Here is a 9,429-nt window from a genome sequence, read left to right on the forward strand (position 1 = left end):
TTGGCATTCTGGATGCGCGGGGAACCCTAGGTAAAATCCATAGGACAGGATCCCCAACCATTTTGGACATTATTTCCCAGCAGTCTTCAGATGGTCATTCGAGGTCCTGCCAAGCCTTTGAGTGATAGGTTACACAGTAAAATCAGTTAATTTTGTCATCTAGAGCCCGGTACTGAACTTCTTTTGCCATAAAGTGAGTTCATTAGTGACTTACAGGTGATGTTGTGTAGGATGCCAAGACAGTCGAGGTCACTCCAGACTACACAGTGGCAGCTATGTTAATAACAGGTCAGCTGTATTTCTGGTCCTGTGTCTCATTTACATGGAAGAAGAATTTTCTTCCAAAGATCTAGCAGTCCACACTCTCTGTCCCCATTTTTCCTGTTGCCCTCATGTAACCTTTGGGAGGCAGAATGGTGTCATGGAAAGAGCCCAAGGTTTGGAGTCGAAAGTCCTGGATTCAAATTCTCTGCCACTTGTGAGCTGTGTGATTCCAACTGTGCAGTCGCCTTGTGAATAAAATGGGAATATTGTCCCCACTGTGTAGGGTTGGGGTCAGGGGGCAGGGGGATAAATAAACCAATGTAAATAAAAGTCAGGCACATGATAGGCACTCAATAAATGTTACTCCCTAGTCTATGGTCATGCCACCCTGAACAAGCGCAATCCTGTCTGGTCCTGGAAGCTAAGCAAGGTTGGGTCTGGTTAGAACTTGCATGGGAGACCACCTAGGAAGACCAGGTGCTGTAGGTGTAAAAAATAAAAAAGGGATTGTAAGCTTGACAAGGTCCTTGCAATCTGTGAGGTCAACCAAGGGTTGCCTCGCCTAAAAAAAAAAAAAAGTTACTCCCTTCACCCTGCCTTTGAGCTAAATTCTACATCTGAAGCATCAGTTTTAGAAACAGTTTATAACAAAATGGGTACCTTAGGGAAATTTATAAACTATCACCAGTTGAACTTTGGGCACTGCCTTGCTGCCCTGATGATGCTCATGACATGGATTTATTAGAAAAATCTACGGCTCTAAGCATTTCAATTCCTCATCTTTTACTTTCACACATGGACAGCTCGACATTCTTTTCTGTCTCAATATGCCTAAATCTGCCAGTTTTGTGCAAGCTGAAATCCCATGTCTGGGCTTGAGTCCAGTCTTCTCAGCAGGTGATTTCTTTGGTAAGTCCTAATACTTACAAATCATCCTCTCTGGTCTAATTCAACCCTTGGCCCGAATGCACAGATGAGCACATGAGACCGCAGGGGCTTAGCGGAGTGATAGGTGGAGGACAGAGTGTGTGTTTGTATGTGACCCAGTCTCTAAATACCTCTCCTACATGGAAGTTCCACACTGTCAGGATTGTTGTTTGCAAGCAACAGAAATCAGCCTTGACTCTCCTGAGCACAAAGGTTTTATTGGAAGACATCGGGGTTCATAGCATCGTCAAGAGGCTAAAGAAACAAGTGTGGAAACTAAGAGACCCCAAGAAGAACAGACAGCAGGACCATGCAAATCTGCTGCAGTAAGGACCACTGAGGGTTAGCATCCCTCCAACAACGGTGGCCAGGACGGCCTCCAACAAAGAACTATCGGCCTCCTTCCATCACTCCCCTAGGAGAGTATGTGATCCCTCAAGCCTAAGTCACTTGGTGCCGCCCCTGGATGGACCACAGCAGGGAGCGAGATCTGGTCCTTTTAGGGCCTGTGTTTAGAAATAAGAATGACCTCCCATCAAGACACGATAAGGCATCCACCTGAATCAGGGGACCAGCAGGCAGTACTGACTGGACGATTATATACACAACAAATTTTCAGCACATTCTCATTGCCCATTCGTTAGTCTTAGGCAATTTCGTTCTTTGCTTATTTGTTTAAAACGAAGTTTGTTGTACCTGATATGTAGTGAGAAATACATTATATATATTTATAACATTTTTTAAGGTATGTGAAAATGGGACATTTCATTTCATGGTACAGGACCGTGTGCTATAACCATCGACAGAGAAAACCCATCTTATTCAAGATAGATCGGACAGATGAGGACAAAAAGAGAAGATCCTTTCCGAACGTTGTCCCATATGAAATTCCTTCCTCTTCTCGGGGCAGGCCCGGCAATTAGGAGGAAGTCCTTTCAGCAACACAGGCAATCTCCCCTGAGGCAGAAGAAACACAGTTTGTTCTGTTCTTGGCCCTAAAATCAGTGAAAGTGAGGTCTCATAACAAGAGACTCTAGTCCTCAGTTTTCCATTCACTCATTCATTTCTTCTTTCATTTAAACTAGAATCTCATAAGCCTTCTTTGGCACTTCCCTTTCTTTGTCCCTTGTATCCGATCAACCACCAAGTCCTGCAGTGTTTGCTTCCCACACGTCTCAAGTTCATTCCCTCCTCACCTCCCCAGCTACCACTCTCCTGGTTCTGGTGCTCGTCAACTGCTGCCTGAAAACAGTGGCATCTTCCTAACTTGTCCTCCATCTCCTGTCGTGTATCTCTTCCATCCGTCCCTTCACCCTGCAAGAGATACCTACCGACAGCTCAATCTACCCATGTCGCTCCCCTACTTACAGCTCTTCCACGGCTCCCGCCACTTGCGAAAAAAGCCCAGGCTTCTAACAAGTCCCACAGAGCCCTCTGCAATCTGCCCCCTGCTCCTCACTCCCAGCCTCACGTTCTGTCCCTCACCTGCACCCCGTGCCACTCCCCTCCTCTTGTCATTGTTATGCTGACTCCTCTACCGGGAAGCCCAAGCCACTCCCACCTTTACCTCCATTTGTTTCATCAGTTTCTACTCATCCTTTAAGACCCAACTTAAGAGCAACTCTAGGAAGCCTCGCCTGACATTCCAGCCAGGTAGGGTTAGGTGCCTTATCCTCATGGGTGTCCTAACAATCCCTATGCACATTTCTATCACTGCACACACACCCCAGTTTTAGGAATCCATATTTATGTCCCTCTATCTCCCTACGGCCTTATATACTCCCTGAGAGTAAATGTTCATCTTTGTGTTCCCCAAGCTGCTTTAGAAGAGTACCAGAAACATAGCAAGGGTGTGATGTATCCCTGTTGAGACAATGAATGAATGATGTTCCATAATAAATTTTACAGCCTGTAAAATGATCAAAAAACAGAACTAAAGATAACCACTCCTTTGGCTTAGTTGATAGAAGAAAAAAAATACTAATTTATGTACCATCTCTTCAATAAACATACAACTCGAAGACCTTTTGCAAAGACTTTTATGGAATACCATTTTTAGCAAAGCAGATGTTTAAAAGACTAAACTATTTCTTAAATTACTATCAACAGTAAACTCTGGTTGAAAATATTAGGTCCCTTAAGGGACTGAATTTCTCAGGCAGTAGTCAGAATGGGAAAGAAGATGAACATTCTGTACTTCTTTTTAAACTGCTTCTTTCTTACTGAAATGAATGTACTGTTGTTTAAAAGAAATCATAGGGATTGTTTTATTTTTATTGAATTGTCTGAGACAAACAGTAAAACGGTTTTCAGTTCATGGTCCACAGTTTCCAGGCTACCGCTTTGAAATTAATTCCACATACACTGACAACTCATTTGTGCCAGGCAACAGGCATACAGCAGTGAGCACAATACATCTATAGACTTACTTCCTATGAGAAAATGGTGGTTTTAAGACAGGGAGAGCTATGCAAACTACCCATGCAAAAGGACAGGAGAGAACTGTATTGTTCTATTTCCCAGTGAAAATTTGTAATTATCGACTATGACAACAAAATGATGTCATAGAATCATACTACCATCTCGATAACGCATGTGTGTATATAAATGCAAAAATTGAACAGGTAAAGTGACAAATCAGTAGCTGACACATATGAGGAAACATACTTAACATGACTCACAAACCACTTCTCCAATCATTAGGCTGACAAGTCAAAACATGCAGTGATTACGATTTGTCAAAACATAACAAGCTGCAGATGTGTGTTCAATTTGGTGGTCAGGCAAGGACTTATAAAGCACCTGATTGTTCACATCTGCTATTTCTCTCGCATCCTGGCTGACTTTGAATAGTAGCCTCTTTAGGGACTCAAATACCTGTTATTATTTTTCTTGTACTCTTTGGACCAAATTCATTGATGAGAAGTCCTGATAAAAATCCAATCACTGGAATGTGTAAATCATCGCATTTGAATTTTACTTTGAAATTTACATTTCTCAGGGACATCAGTCAGTACGGTAAGACTAATAAAATATTCTAACCCTTTTGGTTTGGTCTCATGGCATCCAATTCTCAGGCGTGCTACTAATTGGCTCTGTTCAAGTGAGTCTCTCTTCTCTGGGCCTTAGCCTCCTCATGGGTAAAAGGAGAGAAATGAATTAGGTAACCTCTAAAAGTTTGTTTTGATTTTTAAGCAGATCTGTAAGTAGTTAACATATCTGAGCCTCAGTCTCTTCATCTGTAAAATGGGGATAAAAATATCATTTGAAAGACCATAGAAAGGCTTCTTTTAACCAATTTCAGGCACTAATGTAGTATTTAAAGCTTTATGTCCATAACAAATTTAACATACAAATTTACCATAACATCCTCATTTTAAAATTTGTATTTTTTAAAAAGACACTGGAAGTCTGGGGTATCGATGTAAATATGTGGTTTCATTCATTTTGTATATTATACAAAAGTTAGCAGTCTTGTCTCTAAATCATTTTTGCTAGTTATTAAAAGAAAAAAAAAGAACTTTCATTAAAATTGAACAATTGGGCTATGTATGAAAGGAGGAGGATTATAGCAAAACATCCTTGACTCTCTCTCAAAAACAGAACCAGGCCCACATTTGAAGAATACCAAATGATTCTCATTAAAGTAATGAGAATATTTTCAGTGACATGTGTCTGACCGACTTTAATTTACTTGGCAGGACTCATAGCAGCCAGAGACCCAAAAATAACACACAGGCAGCAGTTCCTGCTCAAACACACCTAACAGACGTATTTCACACTGTTTCAAGGATGCCCCGCCCTAGACAGACTGGGTGTAAAGGTCATATGCAAATTGTTGTAGCATTAAACACACATTCCTTGGGACAACAGGGACATGCTGAGTTCCTCCAGCTCTTCCTGCACAAAATTCACTCTAACTTGGACAGGGCGAGCCAACAGATTTGGCTGATTCAAGCCTATACCATACCCAACAGCTAAAGTTATTTTTAACTTACAACTACTGTTGATAAGTTTTTTTCACACACACATACACACATACACACAAATATCCTTTCAGAAAAAGAAACTATGAAAAAACAAAATGCCGTTTCATTTCAGTGAGAAGTAGTCACTCTCTCAGACAAAGCTATAAAGAAATGTCATTTTGGTTTAGAAACAACAGAGCACTTTATTAAGATTTTCAGTTCTTTCTACAAACAATTTCTCTAAACAGCCTTATGAGGCAGTGGGCAGGCTAAAATTGTAGTGGGTTTACCTTTGAAAATCTAGTCCTCTAAACAGAATAAGACTCATTTCCATAGTTCAAGTGCAAAATAAATAGTAACTAATCATATGAAAACTGTCATTTCATTGTACAATTTGCTCCAATTGACACATTTTTCTCATATCTGGAAATTAGCTGAGTGAACTATGCTCCAGGCCCTCAAAACTTAAAATGTGGTGGGAGAGAAAAGGCCTTAAGGAAGTAAAAGATGGGAGGTGAAAACTTTGCATAAAGATAATAATAATAATACCATTGGTGTTGGCACCGTTATAAGTACTGTATACGTATTATCTCAATAAATCTTCATAACACCTTTTGAAGTAGGAACTATCATTATTCCCATTTCACAAATGAGAAAAGCGTGGCACAGAGAGGTTAAGTAACTTGCCCAAGGTTACACAGCTATTTAAGTGGGGAACTACGATTTGAACCCAGTCAATCTGGCTCCAATTGGAATTGGTGATGGATTTGGGTGCCAGCTTGGGTTCCACCACATACTAGCTGGGTGATCTCATTCAGGCTATTTAACTTTTCTGAGCCTCAGCTTTTCCATCTGTAAAATGGGGATAACAATACTCAGCTCACGGGCTTTTGTAAAGAGTGTTAAACAGAATTATCATTGCAAAGTGTTTGACACAGTATCTTCAGCATGGCTAGCATCTGCTATTAGGAGAACAAACACATTAAAACATTTTTTCTAAGATGCGACCTTTTGACCACCTTCCCTATTTGCCTCACCAACTGGTAAGGCACCATGGAGAAGTCAGCTATGCAGGGTAGATGTGGGGGTTGCCAACCCTCCCTCTTCCCCACCTTGTTATGTCCTTAGAAGTAACGAGATGTCAACAGGTGAAGATGTGGGAATAACAGCATCCCAGAGTAGTTCAACAATTTATTGCAGTATTTATCGGTTGCCTGGCATGTACCAAGCACCATGCTAGGCACTGTGGTGACCAAACCACTAAGACACAGCCCTACCAACAAAGAGTTCACAGCTGCATAGGAGAGAAGCACACGTAAAAATATCAAAAAATAAAATACCCAGCATGCAATCTGGGCAATCTGTTTTACAAAACTGTTTGGGAAAACACAGCAGCTCGGTGTCCATGCTATGGAATTCATGGCCATCGTACTCACGTCGCATGCACGACTCAAACTGAGCAGAATATCTTTTTGCCTCTGTATCGTCAATCCAAAGCTATGACACTGATACTTTGCCTTTGTGATTCTCAAATGCTCAGCCATGATAAGGCTTCCAATCACGAAGCCTTTGAAAAGTCAAGCCAACATCTGAAGTGATGATAACTATTCTAGACATGGCCTAGCACAGGCTTTATCTTGAGGAGCTCAGCATTACAAGGCCTCCTAGTAGAAACCATGTGTTTGAAGAAGTGTCAAGTTAGATTTTAAATGATGTGAGAAATCTGAAGCAGTCACTCATACTTCAGATGAAGCCTAGCTGCGTTAAGATTGGATAGCCTGGACGTGGCTTTTTTCCTTTTTTTGAGAAGGACAGAGCTGGAGGACTAGAGATAAACACTGTGGCTTCCTGAGTTTAGTTCTTAACTAAAGAGGACCCAAAAAAAAAAAATTGTGATTTTTCTACCTGTGCTTGAATTTAAAAATTAAAAAAAAAAAAAATCACAAACTTTCAGCCTCTCAACCCTCTGTAGTAGTCAGCTATTACTACAATGATGCTGTATATAATAAAAGACCACAATAATCTCAGTGGCATTCAACAAAAAACATTTAATTCTTGCTAATGTATATGTGGGGCAACTGGGGTGTCTGCTCCTGTGTCCCATCCTGGAACCAAGACTCAAGGAGCAGTGGCTACTCAGGGTATGCTCTTGCCACAGCGTTGGTGGAAACATAAAAGGACAAGCCCAACCAGACAAGCACCCACACCGTATTCTCTGCTGACATCACATCCAGAGCATTCCATTGGCCAAAGCAAGTCGCATGGCCAAACTCAATGTCAACAATCAGGGAGTACATCACTAACAGGCCATGGGCCATGTGGGTACATAACACTACCAAAGAGGAGGAAAGAACCAGTACCAATAACCCCTATTACCACATTTTCTAAACAATTCTGAAAGGTAGGCTTTATAGGCTTTATTCTTTCTTGACAGCTGAGAAAATTGAGCCTCTAGAATTGAAGTCATTCATCCAGATTATACAGGCAGCATGTTGTGCTACCAGAATTAGAATCCAAATGCTCTTCTGTCTTTGGTTTCTACAGAGGTGTAGTTTACTGACATGTAACTAGTGATTATTAAAACTGGCTACTTGAAAACAGACTTTATTAAAAACATCTTCCCCTTCCAATATATAACCTCCCAAGGTGCACATGATTTCTTTGTCTACTCTGAGCCTTAAAGACCCCACAAAGTCGGTGGAATGGAAGATATTGGTGGCTGCAGAGGAAGGAACGTGGACGAATCAAGTTGGAAGGTGATTCTGTGCTAATTCTTGAGCACAGAAGTTTTACTCTGCTGTCACTGCTCTATGCGATCTAATTGCCAAATGGCTCAGAAGGTGAAGCAGTGAAACTAGAAGTCTTGAAGGGCAAGAAGCCGCCCTGACGCCAGCAGCCTCCCACATCCTTTCACCCATTCGTACAACAAATAGCTATTGAAGGTCTGTCTACTCTGGGCCTGGCAAGGTGCTGGGATGCTGGGAACAAGACAGACAGGCGGGACTAGCTCTCATGGATTTTACGTTCTGCAGAAAGGGATAGATCGTTATCAAAAAAAAAAGTGAAAGCACGCAGAGCAATTTCAGATTGTGCTAAGGGTTGTGACGAACCAGCCTTGCAACCCTGGGTAAGTCATTGGTTTGACCTTTCTCTGGGGCCCCCAGTGCCCTCATCTGGCATTCACGGTGCAATTCCTTCAGTCCCCATCAGTCGGACGGAGGGGCATTCTGGGCCCCTCTCTCCTAAACTAAAACTCTCGCCCTATTATTTCATGGAGAGGGCTTAATAGCTCAAAGGATGCCGAGCAGCAGGTAGGGGAGGAGTACAGCCGGTTTTGTTTGTTTGTTTGTTTGTTTGTTTTCAAAACAAAAGGCCAGCCCCCTCAACCCCCACCCCGAGCCTTAGAGGAGATTTGTACAGTGAGCAGACTAGGACACCCCTAACCTGCTCCCTGGCCGCTGTCTGTCCAGCGAGGCGCCACGGACGCCAGCGCAGCTTGCTTAGGGTGCTGGGGAATGGGGACGGGGGTTGTCCCAGCACTCCACTCCCACCCTGCGAGGACCAGATGCTGCCTGGCCTCTCTCCCCCCTTTCCTTTTCCCCTGGGGAAACAGGCCTCACAACGGACTCATTAACCACAGTTCGGGGCTGGGTAGGGTGCGGGGGCTGTCCCTCCCTGGTCCAAGAGTGGGGTCTAGGCATTGAGAAGGATCAGGAGGCTGCGCCCACCCAGCCGCCCCCCCACACACACACCCTGCTCCCGCAGGCGCTGAGCCCAGGCCTGGATTTCGGAGGGCTGCCCAGAATGCGGGGCTCGATTGTGACAGCTCGGGGGCGGGAGCGGAGCTGTCCCTCCTGCCCACCCACGCCCCGCGGTGACCCAGACGCCTCTCTGGCCTCCAGCTCCCTGCACCTCGCCAGCCCAGGAGCCGCGGGAGGACTGCACGCGGCTACCCGAGCGCCGGGACTTGCTCTCCTGGCGATGGCGCTGCGCCCTGGGGCGGGGAGGGAGCGCAGAGGGGACCGAAGCCGAGGGGCCACGGGAGTCTTGGTCTCGCCGCGCGGCTTCAAGTTTCCACCCGCGCGCTGTTGTGCAACACACGGCCAGAGGAGCGGGAGCCGCGGGCGCCTGGGAAAACAGGCCGAGCCCATAAACAAAGCCACGTGGCCTCGGGGCCGGGGGGGCCAGGCCAAGAGCAGGCTGCTCTTCCGGCAACAAAGCACCGCGGCCAGCGGCCGGGGATAAATACGGCGGCGGGGCCCGCGGCGCC

Source organism: Pteropus alecto, unplaced genomic scaffold (assembly GCF_000325575.1).
Source record: "Pteropus alecto unplaced genomic scaffold, ASM32557v1 scaffold164, whole genome shotgun sequence".
In the NCBI taxonomy this organism is placed as follows: domain Eukaryota; kingdom Metazoa; phylum Chordata; class Mammalia; order Chiroptera; family Pteropodidae; genus Pteropus; species Pteropus alecto.